Here is a 19548-nt window from a genome sequence, read left to right on the forward strand (position 1 = left end):
ACGCGGGGGACACCCCTGCGTGGCATGGCACTCCTTGCGCACATCAGCACTGTGCATGGGCCGGCTCCACATGTGTCAAGTAGGCCTGGGGTTTGAACCACGTATCTCCCACGTGGTAGACGGACGCCCTAACCACTGGGTCAAGTCCGTTTCCCTCATTTAATTCTTTTTTTAATTCTTAAACTACCCTATACAATACAGCAGGTATTTTCATCCTCAATTTATAAATAAGGAAATAATTCAAACATTCAGATAATAAGGCAGAATTCTAATCCATAGATGCCTACCTCCAAAACCCATGTACTTTTTCACCGTGCTTTCATGAGTTATTTATGTTGTCTCACTTTTCAATTCTCCTTCCAGAAAAATGTAGTTCTTTAAAGTACAAAACATGAGCAAAGAGCTTTAAACAAGATCCAGTTTCACAAAATAGAACCTCAGACAAATTTCTCAGTCATAAACTAAGAGCTTTTTTCTTTCTTACAGACCCAAACCTACTTTTAGTTTCTCTTATTCTATAAATTACCCTTTTGGAAACAAACCAAAACATGACATCTATCCATTGGCTCCTTCTACGTGGAGCTTTATATGAGCATGGCTAATTCCAGTTAAAATTTTATCTGAAGCTGATGCACTGTTGTGTCAGGGATCCCCAAGATCACCCCCGGGTTCAATGATTTACGAGGAAAACACACAGGACTTAGTATATAGTCTTACATAAATACTATGATTTATGATAGCTGAAGGAACAAAGCAAAACCAGCAAGGGAAAAGGTGCATGGGGCGAAGTGTAGAAGAAATCAGGCATAAACTTCCAAGCAACCTCTCCCAGTAAAGTCACACATGCACTTAACTCTCACATCAATAAGTTGTAACAACATGTATGAAATGCTGTCTACAAGGGAAGCTCATAAAGACATAGTGCCCAAGATTTTTACTGGGGTCTGGTCACATAGGTACCGTCGGCCTAGCACTTACCAAAACTCCAGAGTTCCAGAAGGAAAGCAGGTATTCACATTAAACTACATTGTTTATACAAACAGTATAGGCAAAATGAGTCACTCTTATCAGTCTGGGAAAGGTGGGAACCCTCCCAAAATCCAAGTTCTCAGATGCCAGTAAACCTTGCAAGAGACCTTTCTAAGGACGCAGTCTCAGCCTATGTTCACTCTTTAATGCACAACTGATACTCCCTTTGGAAATATATTTTGTTTGCTTGTTTTTGGTAATCCCTACTTTCTATCCAAACTGTGTCCCCAGTACCTGCTGTTTTAACTAAAATTCCCTTTCCTGACATTTATACCTTTTTTGCAACTTTTGTACCTTTTGGCTACTTATGCCCAACTGTAAAACTCTTAGCAGCCACAAAGTGTTCCCCTAGATAGACTATGGAATGATTCAATTCTGTATCTATCCTTAGAGAGGATATCTGTGAGAAATATCCTTTCAAGATTTAAAGATGGTAAGAAATTTAAGCACGCTGAAATAAAGATCATTTGATACAATTTCAAAGACATCATAGTGACCTACACTGTAACTGAATTGGTAACTGTTAATACTTGGGGGAAAAAAAACAGGAAAAGAAAAAAGTGGGCCTTAGTCCCATTAGGTGACTTACCAGCTAATATGTACATTTAAAAATTAGCTGTTAAAATTGTGGGAGTGCTATTCTTTTATAAATCACCACTTAAAAACTAGACAGTAAACCCACGCTTCCTTCTTCCTCAAAGAATTTAAGAAACTCATGACATTTTAAAAGGAATAGAATATAACCTTGCTGTCCTCCTCCACATTTTTGTTTTCAATAAAGTTAACAATGCCTCAGACTAAGTATGTTCTCTTCATAGGGTCACATAATAAAATGAACATTAAAGGAATATTTCACTTCAGCTTTAAAAATAGGAAAAGACTTTAAATATCTATGTGCAAATTTGTACTTTCTTAGCTTTTGCTTATACCAGCAAATTAAGTAAGGCTAACTATAAGTGAATTAATGATTGAGCTGTACACTAAAATAATTGCTAAAATGTTTTCTGCTTTTTCCCCCTACAATCTATTCATGTATGTTCTATCCTTAAATAAACTTAATATGAGCTCAGCACAATGGGATAAAAAGAAACCCTCAAAGAATTTAAGCTAGCTGAGAAAACTAGAATAATAATATAAATGCAAGACAAAAAGTATTGGATTTTAGTGTGAGAAAGAGTAAATGTAAAGGAAGTGCTAAAAGAAAAAGCAAATAAGTCCCTTTATCCTTTGATTTATGATTTCCAGTTTAGAATGTTGAAAATATATAAAACGAAAAAATATAACTAAAAATTACATGTATGTTTTGTATATATTTTGGTTAACAATACCTATTACATGCATGAGAGAGGGTTTGAAAGGATACACTCCAGAACTTTAATGATGGTTGTCTCCAAGAAGGAGGGTGAGTTTGGGGGTTTGTTTTCTTTTAGTTTTGCTTATTTTTTTGTCTTGAAATGAAATATACTATATTTGTAAAAAGAAAAAAAAATAATTTTCATTTCCCTTTAAAGAAGTGAAGGAAAACAGTAAAAAAAGTAAATTGAAAAAAATGGCTTCTATGATTTTTTTTCTAGCTTAAAGACAAAGCAAAATCTTTATATTTAACAAACATTTTATACTTGGGCCAACAGTGAAAAAGTCTGCCATTCTTCTGTTGGTTTTGTAAGCTGCCCCTTAAAACTCAGTGATTTAAAATAAATAAAATAAAACCAGGGAATACAGGGGAAAAAAACACTAATTTGGAAACTAGTCAATATGCACCATCACCCTGACCATCAGTATAGAATGTCCCTCTTTTCCTTTCAAGATTTTCTTAAAGTTTCCCACTAGTACTCGGTTCACCACTCTCTTTTCCTCTGCAATGGCAACTGCAACATTCTAGAATGATGGTGGAAGACTATCAGTCTGGGTCCCTGGGTGACAAATACAGCCATAGCCCCACCCCTCACTCCCCACAAAAACACCCTCTCTGATCTACACTGGGCATGGATGTGAGCAATAACTTTTCAATGTGTTAATCCACTAAGATTTGGAGAATATATATATATTTTACTAACTCATAACCTAAAAATCTATCCTGACTAGACAAACCAACTGATTCTAAAGTTTATATTTTAAAAAAAGCAAGCAAGAATAGCCAGGAATATTCTTAAAAAGAAAAAGCAATGAAAAAGCACTAGCCCTACTGGATAGCAGCAGCAATAGAAGAAATGGCTAATATTTACATAGCATTTACTATATGCCAAGCACTGTTCTAAGAGCTTCATAAAAAGTAACTCATTTAATTATTAAAACAACCCTACTAGGTAGTGACTTTTATCACCTTCATTTTAAAAATAAGACACTGATTACACAGATGTTCAGTAACTTATCCAAGTTCACATAGCTAAGGAAACAGTGAAGGCAAGATTCAAAGTCAGGCAATTTAAGCTCCAAAGTCTCTATTCTTAACCATCATGCTATACTGCACATTAAAAAGTACAATAATTAAAACAGTATCATACTGGCACATTATTAGACAGGTAAATCAACAGATCAGAAGAGAAGGTAGATAGAAAGTTTATTCAATAAATGGCTTTTGAAATACACATACCCTTTCTGCCAACAAGTCCAATTCAAGGCATTTATTCTACAACTATACTAGCACATGTTTACAATGATACATATAAAGTTTTTCACTGAAGCAATTTAAAAAAACAAATTATATAATTCATCCACACAATGAAATGCTATGTAGCCATTAAAAGAAAATAACCATTATAAGTTTAAAAGCAAGTTCTTTATTTGCTAAAATGAAAAAATAGCAAAGATAAATTAAGTGGGAAAAAAAAGCAAGGTGCAGGTTGTCATTTTATTTCATGATAAAGTCCTCTGAGGCAACAAATGCTTTTTTTTTATTTTGATAAGGTCTCATTTATCTACTTTTTCTTTTGTTGCTTGTGCTTTGCGTATACATAATGGAAGAAAATATGGAAACCACATATTTGATAAATGTTTACTATCTAGAATAAATAAATCCCATAAACCAACAACAAAAAGACAACCCATTTAAAAAGTAGACAAAAGACTTGAAAGACATTTCTGCAAAGAAGATGTACAAACGGCCAAATAACACAAGAAAAGATACTCAAAATCATTAGTTATCAGGGAAATGCAGGTCAAAACCATTTTATACCCATTAGAATGGCCTCTATCTTAAAAAAAAAAACAACAGAAAATTACAAGTGTTGGAAAGGATGCAGAGAAACACAAACACTCACCCATCGCTGGTGTAAAAGTAAAATGGTGCAGCCGCTGTGGAAGATAGGTTGGCGGTTCCTCAGAGAGTTAAGTATAGAACTACCATATAACCTGGCAATCCCACTTCTAGGATATACCCAAAAGAATTGAAAGGAGGGACTTGAACAGATATTTGCACAATGATGTTCACAGAGGCATTATTCACAATTGTCAAAATATGAAAGCAACCCAAGTGTCCATCAACCAGTGAATGGATAAATAAAAGTGGTATATACATATAATGGAATATTATTCAGCCATAAAAAGGAAAGAAGTCCTGGTATATATATATACAACAACATGGATGAACCTTAAAGCATCATGTTGAGTGAAATAAGCCAGACACAAAAGGATAAATATTGTATGATCTCACTGATTTGAAATAATTAGAATAAATAAACTCAGAGTCAGAATACAGGGAATGGGGGGGGGCACAAGGAAAAGGAAGTTATGGTTTAAAATGTATAGAGTTCCAATCCGGAATGATGGAAATGTTTTGATAATGGATGGTGGTGATCATAGCACAACATCGTGAATGTTATTAACAGCACTGAAAAATATATCTGAATGAGGTTAAAGGGTGAAATGTTAGGTTGTATGTATGGTAGCAGAATAAAAACATTTTTTTAAATCCATGAACTATACTACACAATGTACCTACACTGTCTAAGTTAAACCATGGACTATAGTTATTAGTACAATTATAAAAATGTGCTTTCATCAATTGCAAATGTTCTACACAAATGGAAAGTATTAACATTAGAATGGTATGTGGTCATCCTGTATTATGCATGATTGTTCTGTAAACCCATTCTGTTCACTAAAAAAAACGTGAGAGGGGGAGGAATACACACACACAGTATATATTTATCTATATATCTCTATAAGTATATACAAGAAACTGGTGATTTGGATTGCCAAAATCTAAGTGGCTAAGGGAAACAGAGGTGGCAGGAAGACTTTTATAGCTTTTGAATTTTGAACCATGTAAATGTATTACCCATTCAATAAATAAATAATCTAAATTTTAAAAGGCAAAGAGAAAGATTGAGCCATTTAACAGCAGGGATAAATGCCAAAAGAATATATTGAGAGTTGTCATGATAAAAAGGAGCTGAGTAGCCATTATACTCTATATACAAACTGAAACAGAGAAAGCCAGCTGGAAGAAAGGAAAACTGAACAGATGTACAGAGCAAAAAAGATGCCAAAACCTTGCAGCCCCTGAAAGACAAAAATGGAGAATGCAATCTTAATTTCTGATGGCTTATAGCTCCACTTTCCATGAGGCCCAGCTGTACAATGATTTCTCTCAGTGGAGTGCCATGATCCCCAGTGTAACCCATACAGTAAACATTCCCTTCCACACCTTCTGGAATTAGTTCCACCAGTCCCCATTCCTTTTTTTGTAAGAAAGGAAAGAGAAATGATGATTTACCTAAATGAAATGCTAGAAAAATCCTATCAGAATGCCAGTACTGTATATCAAAACAAAATAAGACATTATACTTGTATATCCAGAAGCAATGAAATCTGGTAACTTAGTCTAGGCACAGAACAAACCTAAATACAATATACTACCTTGTATTGTGGTCTCAAAATTATCTCTGCTTTAACATTATCATAGTTTTCTTTATAATGCATTGAGAAATTTTTTAAAACTTAAGTATAATCAATCAATAAAAATGTTAGAGAAGCAACTTTAAAAAAATAATTTTAGCTGTCACTAAGTATTACCATTCACCATGTACTCTTTGGATAATATAATAATTAATTAAGTTCTCACAACTCTATGAGGTAGGTACGATTAGCATGTCAATTTTAAGATGAGGAAAGAAAATGAACAATTTGCCCAGGAATGCATTTCTAAGGTCTCTTCAGGTCCTAAAGTTTTAAAAATCTTTTAGCTCAGCTAACAAAATCATAAATTCATTAATACAGGACCCTAAACCCACATAGTCTGACACCAGACTCTGTGCTATTAACAGTGTGCTTATAAATGTCTAGAGCTCTGACTGATGATATAATTGAAAGTACCCAAGTAGAAAATCCAAATGCTTCAAGAATTACCAGTACAAAAATTTGTTTACATCAAGGTCAGGGAGCAAACACCAAGTCATTTTTGGTAGATCTGTAATTTCTTATTTTAATATACTTAAAATATATATATATTCCTGGTAATAGCAATTTTCTAGATTTCTTTTATAAATATTTCTTTCAAAAAATTCTAAGAAGCATGAGAAAGGCACAATAGTACATGAAGGTTAGTCTCAAAATGAACAAGATAGTTATATTTATTAACCCTTACCAAAGTGAATCTCATTTTGTATTTTATTTTTTCCTTTTATTATATTATCATGGGTCTCTGGAAATACAGTGGAGCAACAGTGCAGGATACCTCCTACAATATGCAGCAGAGAAAGGGAAAAAGCATAAAACTTAAAGTCAAGCTCTGGAATCTACTACCTATGTGGCCTTGAAGGAGGAGACTTAACTTCTCAGAACCAAATTTCATCATCTGTAAAACCAGGAAATATGTTTACCACACAAGATTGTTTTTGAGGATTAAATGAAACAGTAGAATGAAGTGTCTGACAAAGAAGCACTCAATCCTTTCCCTTCCTAGCATTAAACCATTATGGTTAACGGCATAACTTAAGGAGTTAGACATGCCTAGGTCTGAAACCTGTTTTCAGAGAACTAAATATAATAATTAAAATGTAGACATAGGCACATAAATACCTAATAAATATTATTATATAAATGATACTACCAAAAGCAAAAAGTAAACTCCAACAAAACTAACTAAATATTAGACATAAAAAAATAGTAAATTAGATTCTTTCTGTGTTCTACTACTAATAAAGGCATTAGGATATATGATTTGTAAGGTCTTTCCTGTTCTAAATTTTCATACCTATGTCTAGCTAACACATACCATATAAACTTAGTCATAAAAAACAACCAACATCCCACACATGCATACACACTCACTCTCGGAGGAAAGCAAACACAAATCAGGAGGTATTCAGAAAAATCACCAAGAACGCCAAGCTCTACATCTCTAGTTCAAGATTTTAAGTAGATAAGAATAACATTAATAGCAAGTACTTTAAATGAGAAAAGATTTTAAAAAGGAAAACCCAGCAATAATGAAAAACAGTGTTAATGTATAACTACTGAAAAAAACTAAAAACGTGGATTAAGCTTTCTGAGTACCTGCCCAGGTCACAATGACTCTCCTGAAATGTCCTTCTCACAGAGTGGTAGGCCCACAACAGTTCTATCATTCTAGGTCGGTGGTTTTGTCCTCCAGAGGACATTTGGCAATGCCTGAAGACATTTTTGGTTGTCTCAACTGGAAGGGGAACACTGCTAGCATTTAAAGGGTAGAGGCCAGGGATGCTGCTAAACATCCTACAATGCACAGGACAATCCCCTCAACAATTATCCGACCCAAAACGTCAATATTGCTGAAACTGAGAAAACCTATTAGAGGTGATCTGATCACCAGTCACAGTGCCTCTTCTGGAAATTTGAAATTGAAACTAAAAAATTAAAGTTTATTCTGACCTGTTCTCTTGATCAGAGATGAAGTAAAATAATAATAATAACAACAAAAAATGTTTGCAAAGTTTGCAACAAACTGATTGCCTAAAAGGGAAGAATAACGTGAGCAAACAGAAGCCAGAGAAAGAGACAGAAAATAAATATTGCCTGAGTTTCTAGCAGCCTTCCACTTTCTGTTTCTGGGCCAACTTAGCTGCATTCCTGTCCTTGAGCTGCCTTAACTCCCACTATATCCACATAATAAGTTCTCTGTTAATTACATAAGATAGAGATGGTCTCTATTACTTTTAACCAAGTCCTACCCACAAGTGCTATCTAAAGAAAAGTGCTAAGGTAAAGAATCAACCATTGTAGAGTATGTAATAGCTCTACATAAAACAAATCACAAATAAATTTGAAAAAAAATTGATAATAATGGAAAACCAATTGTGGGGTGCAGAAAAGAAGTCAGTGAGAATTAGTCTGTGATTATAAGGACACAATGAGAATTAATCTGTGAATATAAGGACATCAGACTCAAACTGAAAGATACAGGTGGTATGTAAATATGTGAAGATTCAGATAGAAACCTTTAAGACAGACTTCTCCTAAATCTACCTATCAAGCTCTTAAGTTTTAAGAAGAAGAATTTTAAAGAATAAAAATTAAGAGATCTACGTGCTGTCAAAAAGAAAAAAGAAATATTTAAACATAAAAGGATAAGCATAACCTCAGACTTGGGAAGAGAACAGTTTGGGTAGAATATTTGCATCTAGCCTTAACAAGGACAGCACACGGCTGAAGATGACTTTTCTCTTTGAATACACTTAAGAATTTCAAGACACACATCACTTGGAGCAATTAGAGCAAAGAACTTAGAAATGCATTAGAATTTTCCCAAACAGCAAGGTAAATAAGATAGAAATGAAACATTTTATAATAAAAATAGGATTTCATAAAGGTTTTCATTCTAAGACTTAGAAGTGTATGAGGTAAGCAGTAACAAGGGTATAACCAAAGAGTCAGGTTGAATTATTAAAAGTAATCATTTTAAAAACAGATAAAACTGGAATGAGGCAACAAAAGGAAATAAAAAATTTGAAGCTATGATTCTCAACTTAGCTTTATATTAGAATCATCTACAGAGAATTTTTAAAAATTTAGTTCCCCAGAACTTACCCTGAAATATTCTTATTTAGTACAACTGGGGCTCTTAAACATAATACTTTTAACAGATATGAGAACTGGATAATTCTGATGTACAGAATCCACTGTTTTAAAGTCTAACTATATAAACAGTTTAAACAAAAATAAAAAGCTAAACAATAAAGATAAACTTGTAAGATTATATAACATCTTATAAGGGTCCAATTATTGACCCTTAGCATTAGTATAGCACTTTTGTTACAACTGATGACGAAAATACAATTACTGTTAATATGGTCCATAGCTTGCATTGGTTGTATTTTTCCCATATATCACCCTATTAATAACACCTTAATATAGTGATATGTTTGTGTTCATGAAAGAACATTCTTGTATTTGTACTATTAACCAGTCATCATCCACAACCAGTTCACTGTTATATAGCCCCATATTTATCCTCTAGCTTTCATTCTATTGACAAATATGACCCTAAACTTCCCTTCAACCACAATCACATCCATAAATCAGCACTGTTAATTACATTCACAATAACATGTTACCATCACCTCCATCCATTTCCACTTATAATCGACCTTATTAAAAATTCTACATAGAGTAAGCATCAGCTCCCCATTCTCAACCCTCTTTTTATCTCCTGGAAACCTATACTCTAGATCTTAACTCCATGAGTTTACTCATTAAAATTAGTTTATAATAGTAAGACCATACAATATTTGTTCTTTGGTGTCTGGCTTATTTCACTTAATATAATGTCCTCAAGGTTTATCCGTGTGGCTGCATGCATCAGGACTTCATTCCTTCCAAACAGCTAAATAATATTCCATCATATGTATATACCACATTTTACTTATCCATTCATCAGCTGATTGATACTTGGGTTATCTCCATCTTTTGGCAATAATGAATAATGCTGCTATGAACATCAGTGTGAAAATGTCTGTTCATGTCCCTGCTTTCAGTTCTTTGAGTATATACCTAGAGTGGGATTGCCTGATCATATGGCAGTTATATATTTAGCTTCCTGAGGAACTGCCAAACTGTCTTCCACGGAGTCTGCACCATTCTACATTCTCACCAACAATGTTCTTATTTTTCCACATTTTCTCCAATACTCGTAATTTTCTGGGTTTTTTTTTTTCAATAGTGGCCATTCTATAAGGTGTGAAATGCAATTGCAATTTTGATTTGTTTTTCCCTAATAGCTAGTGATGCTGAATACCTTTTCACATGTTTTTTAGCCATTTATATTTCCTCTTTGGAAAAATGTCTACTCAGGTCTTTTGCCCATTTTTAATTGGTTTTTTAATCGTTGAGTTGTAGGATATTAGCATATTCTGGATATTAAACCCTTATTGCATATTTGGTTTCTGAATATTTTCTCCCATTGAGTATGCTGCCTTTTCACCTTCTTGACAGTCATTCAAAGTACACACACAAAAAAATATGGAACGCTTCATGAATTTGTGTGCCATCCTTATACAGGGACCATGCTAACCTTCTTGGTATCATTCCAAATTTTAGTGTATGTACTGTCGAAGCAAATTCAGTATAGTGTTTTTGGTTGGTTTTTCTTTTATTCCTCCCCCCTTACTGTTTGTGCTTGCTGTCTGCTCTCTATGTATTCTTCTGTGTCTGCTTGTCTTTTCTTCTCATCTTTCTCTTTAGGAGGCACCGGGAACTGATCTCAAGACCTCCGGTGTGGGAGTGAGACAATTGCTTGAGCCACCTCAGCATCCTGGTCTGCTGTGTCTCTCACTGTCTCTCCTCTGCATCTCCCTATGTTGCATCATCTTGCTGCACCAGCTCTCCACAGTGCGGTCCACCAGGTCTCTGCAGCACAGGCCAGCTTGCCTTCACCAGAAGGCCCCAGGAATCTAACCCAAGGCCTCCCATATGGTAGACAGGAGTCCAATTGCTTGAGCCACATTCACTTCCCTCGCTATAGTGTTTTTTAATACATAAAATAAAATACAGAGATTACAAAGAAAATTATATTTTAACACAACTGATTATCAAATTATTTTTAAGTCTGTGATATGTGATACATGTAATTCTGTACTTACACATTAAATAACAATCTAATGGCAAGTCTGCAACAATTTCAAAACACAGCACATGTAAATTTTTCAAGATATCTGAATTACTTGTAATGTGATGTGAAAAATATTTAGGATTTCTACTACTGACAAAATCACAGGTATATACTAATACTGCTGTGGTCTAATACTACTTTGGTTTATTACTCCTAAGAGCAGAGTACTTATAGGTGTTCACATAAAGCTGAATGCTTTGGGTAAAACAACTCAATCATTCTTCCTTTAACTACAGTTAAACAAAAAATAGGGTGATCAAAGAAAAAATAAACACCGGATAATTAAAGTGAAGTTAAAATAACTTTTTACAAATCAATAACTGTAATACCTAAAAGTCAAAAGTCCCAGCTTGTAGTTCAAAGCACCTCTGTGGACTAAAATCTGTATTGTAATATGCCAGGTATAGTATCCGTAATTGCACAATGAAGTCTTTCTCCCTACTTACTAAATATATCAATTTATTTAAATATTTATTGAGTTTCTACTGTGTGCTTGGCATTGTTGCAGAGCCTGAGACTACAGCTCCTGCTCTCATGGAGCTTATCATTGAAAGCACTGTCCAGGGGAGTAGGTATAGCTCAGTGTTTGAGTGCCTGCTTCCCCTGCTTCCCATGTATAAGGTCCCAGGTTTAATCCCCAGTACTTCCACCCACCCCTCCCCCCGAAAAAAGCACAATACAATAGACATATAATGGGAGCCACATGTCATTTTATATTTTCTAATAGCCATATTTTTAAAAAATTCGTAAAATTAATTTTAATATTTTATTTAATCTATTATATAAAACATTATAATTTCAACATGTAATCAATGTAAAAATATGAACAAAATATTTTACATTTTTTTTCATTCTGAGTCTTGGAAATACAGTGTGTATTTTTACATTTATAGCAGTTCTCAGTGAGGACAAATCAAAGAGCACAACTGCCACAAGTAGCCAATAACTGCCACGTAAGACAGTCAGGTCTAGAGAAGGAAATAGAGGGCACTGCTATTTTTTATTTTTAAGCATTTAATATTCTTTGACTTTTTAAACTGTCAGCATTTATTACTTTGATAAAAATAAAAGTAAATCAAAACTCCAAGCATCAATTTTGTGCAAAATTAGAAACAACCTATCATAAATACAAAAAACTCTGAATAAGCTACAGTATAATTACACATACAGTAGAACACTGGAATTATATTTATTTCAACATGAAACTATCTAAAAAACACAGCATAGCAAAAAAGAAGATTGCAAGATGACACATATAGAATTTATATAAATCTTTCAAACATACAAAGTACATACTGAGATACGAACAGGCTCCCACACACATGCAAACACACACATTACAGTTAATTACATATAGAATAAAAATATAATTACTTGGAGGAAAAAGATAAATACCAACATCATGACAGTGTTGACCCCAGGGTAGGAAGGTAGAAGAATGAATTTGAGGTGTTCAAGGGTACTCAATTGTCCCTGTAATATATTTCTTTTTTAAAAAAATTCAAGTGTGGCAAATGTTAACATTTCTCAAATCTGAGTGGTGGGTTTTTTTGGCATTCTTTTTATATTATTTGCTGTACTTTTCTGTATATTTGAGGAGGTCCCTTAAAAAAAAAGTCACATACTAAGAACTATATTTCAACATGAATATGATTGAAATTTATTGGTGTCAGAATTTATTTATGCCTTTGGAACTTAATCTCTGATAACTAGACATTTTTATAAAAAGGAAATATTCTTTCTTGAGATCTCCTTAAGTTTAAACATAAGCTTCACAGTATTAATTATCTCACATCAAATTTGGTCTTAAGCATTAGTTAATGGGCTGTCAGCAGTGTTATAAAAGGTATACTGAGGGAAGGGGACTTGGCTCAGTGGTTAGGGGATCCATCTACCACATGGGAGGTCCGCGGTTCAAACCCCAGGCCTCCTTGACCCATGTGAAGCTGGCCCACGTGCAGTGCTGATGCGCACAAGGAGTGCCGTGCCACGCAGGGGTGTCCCTGCACAGGGGAGCCCCATGCGCAAGGAGTGCGCCCTGTAAGGAGAGACGCCCAGCACAAAAAAAGTGCAGCCTGCCCAGGAATGACACCGCCCACACGGAGACCTGAAACAATAAGATGACGCAACAAAAAGAAACAAAGATTCCCATGCCGCTGACAACAACAGAAGTGGACAAAAACACACAGCAAATAGACGCAGAAAACAGACAACTGGGGCAGGGGGTGGGAAGGGGAGAAAAATAAACAAATCTTTTTAAAAAAAGTATACTAATTTGAAAGGTAAACATAAGTCCAAATGAATGCTGGAAAGAATCTGGAACTCCTCTATAGTATCCACATAATAAAACTAAAGGGTTTATTTACATTTGCCAAAATCTATGTTTAGAGCTCTAACCAAATGGTCTCAAACTACTGATTCAGGATTGTGACTATGAAATGTCACTAACCTTACCAACATTATGCTGGGTTTACCAACTTAATATTCTCCTCAATGTAAAAACATAGCTTAAATTTAACAATAATTGTATCCTATACTCTAGATGCTAATCACCAATAATAACATTTTTTATGCAAAATGTGGGTAAATAATCACAAGTTCTCTAGTTGTTCTATTAAAATATACCAGATTAATTTCTCTAAAGATATATTTGTACTAAAATACTTTTAATATTTCACAGTAAATAAATAAACCATGTATTATTAATACTAATTCATTAAGGAATAAGGATAGATATTCCTTCTCCCTGAAATCCACTCTTACCTTCAACAGATCTCCTTCAACCAAATGCCTTATATTACACTCTGTATCCTGGAAATGTGACCTGGATGGACAGTAATAATAGCCTAAACACTATTTCAGAATAATCCTTTTACAATGGGATTTTTAAAAAAACAAAACTAAGAGTATCAGTTTTAAGAAAATAAAAATGTTAGTAGAAAGTTACAACTGCAGACAATAGGATGTCTACCAAGAAAATCTGAGAGAATTAAATGAAAAATTATTAGATGCAACAAGACCCAAATATTCATACAAAAATCAATAGTCTTGAGAGAGAAACAGCAAGATGGCAGCAGAGTAAGGAGCTCCTAGATTCAGCTCCTGCTACAAGGAAGTCAGCAAACACCCAGAGTTCTCTGGAGCTGGCTGAAGCACCTGTTTGGGGACTCCAGGAGGCCAGAAGAGCATCCTGCAACATCCTTGAAGGAGTGGGAGAAGACTGCCCATCTGCAGAGAAGACTCTTAAGTAGAGTGCTCCACACCCTGGAGGCTGGTGTCCATCCTCCACTGGAGGCACAAGCCACCATGGGAGCTGTTCCTCAGCTGGAATTGAAAGCTCCACTTGCCCAAAATGAGGAAAGAAGAGATGGTTGGGCACCACTTTCAGCTACTGATGAATTTATTCATCAGTGAGATCAAGTATAATCCTCAGAACAGCTAAAATTTGAGTGTGTCCAAGTCAGAAAGACACTGGGAGCCGCCATCTTAACCCCGTGCCTGGCACGAGGGGAAGTGGGGAGGGCTGAAAATCACAGTGCTGGTGGGGACCGGCTTCTTTCCATCCAGATCAGATTGCAGCTCTAGCCTAGGCCCCCCACCTCCAGCAGGGAGGAAGCTGCAGGGACCTGCACCAGCCTCTCCAGGAAATTACCAGCCAACCGGCAGAGGCTGGTGATTATCCTACTCTGGCGGTAGGAGCCGCCCCAGGAGCTATTCTGTGGATGGAATGGGAAGCTCCATTTCCCAGAAACAGCTGAAAGAAGGAAAGAGGACCCCTACCTCATACCTTATCCAAAAATTAACTCAAAATGGATCAAAAAACTAAAAATAAAAGCAAGAATCATAAAACTTCTAGAAGAAATTACTGGAAAATATCTTCCAGACCTGGAGGTAGGTGGTGGATTCTTAAAGGAGATAAGCGGAGGACTGAGTGGACTACTGATGTTTAATGTATGTAGACATTTTAATTAACTTTACTATAAAAGTGTGGAAACGTATAGAGTAGATGGTAACACAGTGAGTAACAGCTAGTTTATAAATGGGGACGTGACTGAAAATGGTAGTCTGGTTATGTAAATGCCAACTGACAGAATGCTTGAGAATAATCTAGGACCTAGATAGCACAGTAAACCAAAAGGTGGGTGAGAACTGTGGTTGATGATAAAGATCCAAGAGTGTCCTTTGTTAGCTAGAACAAATGCATATCACTACTGCAGGGTGTTGGGAATGTGGAGAAGTATGGGAAAAATACAGCTGGAGTGACCTATGGACTGTGGTTAGTAGTAATAATATAATATTCTTGCATCTATGTGAAAGATGTACTGTGTTGATACTGAGGCAGTATGGAAAATGTGAGCCAAATGTACACTGTGGACACAGTAACAATCAGATGATATTATTTTATCTATAGCAAATGACACACCACATTGTGGTGTGTTGGTGGAGGGGTAATGTTTGGGAATTCCTCAGAGGTGCATGACTGTTTTATAAGTTTACAACTTCTGTCATAAAAAATATATTTTAAAAAATAATAATAGGGTGGGTTGGGGGAAAAACACACCAAATGTAAGATAAGGACTATGATTAGTAGTAAGATTTTGACAATATTCTTTCAAAATTTGTAACAAACATCTCATGACAATGCAAGACGTTGGTGGAAGGCTGAAGTATGGGATCCTTGTATGATGTTAAGGATGTTTGCTTTGTAAGTTCACAACTTTTAATATACACTTAATTGTTTATGTGTGTTCATGTTTGTTTTTTAAGTTCACAACTATTATTACACACTCATTCTTTATGTATGTTTATGTATGAGTGATAAACTTCAATAAATTTTTTAAAAAATCAATAGTCTTCTTATATACTAGTGATAAGTAATTAGAAAAAGATTCCACTTACAACAAAAATTATAAAATGCCCAGGAATATACCTAACAAGAAATGTCCAAAAACAACAAAAAGAAAATATAAAATCTTTTACCGAAGGACAGAGAAGATGAACTAATAAAGGGATGCCATGTTCTTGGATATAAAAATACAACAATGTCATTCACTCTAAAAGTAACCTATAATTCAGTACAATCACTATCATCCTATAGCAGAGAGACAACCAGCAAGATGGCAGCAGAGTAAGGAGCTCCTAGAGCCTGCTTGTGCTACAGGGCAGTTAGTAATCACCCAGAGCTATCTAAAGCACCTGTTAGGGGGCTTCAGGAGACCAGAAGAGCATCCTGCCACATCCTTGAAGAAATGGAAGGAGGAGACTGCCCACCTGCAGAGAAGATATGTAAGTAGAGCCCTCTACACCACGGAGACTGGTGCCCATCCTCCACTGGAGGCATAAGCTGCCTTGGGAGTTATTCTTAGCTGGAATTGGAAATTCTACTTCCCAAAAATGTGGGAGGAAGAGACAGTTGGGCACCAGTTTCAGCTACTGATTAGTAAATTCAGCGGGCTAAAGTATACTCCTAAGAACAGCTAAAATTTGAACCTGTCCAAGTCAGAAAGAGGCTGGTAGCCATCATCTTAAATCTGCCCCTGGCACAAGGGGAAGCGGGGTGGATTGAAAATCACACTGCTGGTAGGGACCAGCTTCTTTCCATGCAGATCAGACTGCAGCTCTAGCCTAAGCCCCAACCCCACCTCCAGCAGGGAGGAAGCTGAGGGGACTTGTACCAGCCTCTCCAGGAAAACACAGGCCACACCTCAGAAGTCAATGATCATTCTACTGTGGTGGCGCAAGCCACCCCCAGCTTCTTTCTGTGGCTGGAAGTGGAAGCTCCATTTCCTAAAAATGGGACAGAGAAAAGGTTGGCCACCAACAGCAGTTACTGATGAGTAAATTCGGCTGGCTAAAGTATAACCCTAAGAACAGCTAAAGTTTGAACCTGTCCAAGTTGGAAAGAGGCCAGTAGCACATTTTGATTCTGCCCCCAGCATGAGGGGAAGCTGGGCTGACTGAAAATCACAGTGGCGCTAGATACCCATTTCTTTCACCAGATTATACTGCAGTTCTAGCCTAGGCTTCAGTCCCATCTCTAGCAGGGAGGAAGCCGGTGAGCCCGGCACTAGTGTCTCTGGGTAACTGCAGGAACATTTGGCTGGCACAGATTGAATAGTTGGAAATCTACCAGGGCAACTGCAGTCATTTTGTACCTGCATGGCATAGGCTACTGCCCACACTTGCAGCTGCATCCCAACCCCAGGTAGGGGAGAAGAGGGCATGAAGCTTCATCAGTCTCTCTGGGCAACTACAGTCTAGGCCTGCACAACTTGGATTATGATTCACAGCTGTGGCTCTGTCCCTACCCCTGGCAAAGGAGAAAGCTGGGAGAAGTTTCACTGTTCCCTGGGACAATGAAGGCAGCCTGAGCCTCCACAGCTTGCAGCACCAACTATATTCATGACTTCTACTACATAGCCAGCAAAAGAGAAAGGGCAAGAAAGCCCTAAAGAGAGAAACTGAACCCAGAATAAATATATCTACTAAGCCAGATGCCAAGACACCAACAAAAAATTACAATCCATACCAAGAAATAGGAAGATACGGACTAATTAAAGGAACAAGATAAGCCTCCAGATGACAAAGGAGTTCAGACAACTATAGATGTTCAAACACATCCCCTTAATAAATTTAACAAGATGGCTAAAGAGATTAAAGATATTAAGAAGACACTGGATGAGCACAAAGAAGAATTTGAAAGCATACATAGAAAAACAGCAGATTTTACAGGAATGAAAGGTACAATAAATGAAATTAAAAATACACTGAAATCATATAATAGCAAATTTGAGTAGGCAGAAGATTAGTGAGCTTGAAGAAATGGCCTCTGAAAGCAAACATACAAAAAGAACAGATGAAGGGAAATAAACAACAGCAAGAGACGTGCATACATACATGTCATAGGTGTCCCAGAAGGAGAAGAGAAGGGAAAGGGGCAGAAGGAATATTTGAAGGAATAATGGTTGAAATTTCCCCAACCTTATTAAAGGGCATAGATATCCATGTACAAGAACTATAACGTACTCCCTTCTGAATAAATCCAAACATACCAACTCCAACATACAATCTAATAGAATGTCAAATTCCAAAGACAAAGAGAATCCTGAGAGCCGCAAGAGAAAAGCATAACATATAAGGGATACCCAATAAGACTAAATGTGGATTTCTCACTGGAAACCATGGAGACAAGAAGACAGTGGTGTGATATACTTAAGATGCTGCAAGAGAAAAACTTTCAGCCGAGAATCTTATATCTGGCAAGATTATCTTCCAAAAATGAGGGCGAGTTTAGAATATTCACCGATAAACAAAAACTGAGAGAATTTCTAACCAAGAGAGCACATTTTCAGGAAATACTAAAGTGTGTGCTAGAGCTTGAAAAGAAAAGAGGGAGAGAAAGGGCTGAAACAGAGTCTAGAAATGAAGATTATATCAGTAAAAGTAGCCAAAATCTCAAAAGAGCGGTGAAAATAAAATATCACAGATAAAACTCAAATATTCTGGAATAAACTTAACAATGTAAAGCAGTTCTATTCAGAAAACTACAATTCATTGTTAAAAGAAATTTTAAAAAGGCCTAAATACCTGGAAGAACATTCCATGCTCACAGACTGGAAGGCTGAATATCATTAAGATGGCAATTCTATTGAAATTGATATACAGATTCAATGCAATCCCAAAAAAATTCTACCAGCATTTTAAAAATAAATGGAAAATATGATTATCAAGTTTATTTGGAAGAGTAAAGGGTCCTGAATAGTTAGAAACATCTTGAAAAGGAAAAGCAAAGTTGGAGGACTCTTTCTTCCAGACTTTAAATCATATTACCCAGCTATAGTGGTAAAAATTGCATGGTACTGACATAAAGACAGACACACAGATCAATGCAACCGAATGTTCAGAAACAGACCCTCACATCTATATTCAGTGATTTCTGACAAGAGTGTCAAACCTACCCAGCTTGGGCAAAATAGTCCATTCCACAAATGGAGCTGATAGAACTGAATATCCATAGCCAAAAAAAGGAAAAAGGGGCCCCTATCTCACAACTTATACAAAAATTAACCCAAAATGGATCAAAACCTAAATAAGACTTAGGCTTATTTAAGCTTCTAGAAGAAAATTCTAGAAGAAGTTTTAAAACTTCTAGAAGAAGTTTTAATTAACTTTACTGTAAACATGTAGAAATGTATAGAGTTGCTGGTAACACATTATCGTAATAGCCAGTTTATAAAAAAGGAATGTGGCTGAAAAGGATAGTTGAGGGATGTAAATGTTAACTGAAAGAAAGTTAGAGAATAATCTAGGGACTAACACAGTAAACCCAGAAGTGGATGAGAATTGTGTTTGATGGAACAGATGCAAAAGTGTCCTTTGTGAGCTAGAACAGATGTACATCACTATTGCAGTGTGGTGTGAATGTGGAGAAA

General features: G+C 35.9%; 1 protein-coding gene and 1 non-coding gene across 3 annotated transcripts in view; both read right to left on the reverse strand.

Moving 5' to 3' along the window:
• ABL2 (ABL proto-oncogene 2, non-receptor tyrosine kinase) overlaps window positions 1-19548 on the reverse strand; it is a 163767-nt gene that overhangs the window by 133763 nt on the left and 10456 nt on the right. The window lies entirely within an intron of this gene.
• On the reverse strand, window positions 10462-10569 carry LOC111760472 (U6 spliceosomal RNA). The gene has a single exon (XR_002794146.2). It is a non-coding gene; the product is annotated as a U6 spliceosomal RNA (small nuclear RNA).

The sequence above is a fragment of the Dasypus novemcinctus genome, chromosome 13, assembly GCF_030445035.2.
Source record: "Dasypus novemcinctus isolate mDasNov1 chromosome 13, mDasNov1.1.hap2, whole genome shotgun sequence".
Taxonomy (NCBI): Eukaryota; Metazoa; Chordata; class Mammalia; order Cingulata; family Dasypodidae; genus Dasypus; species Dasypus novemcinctus.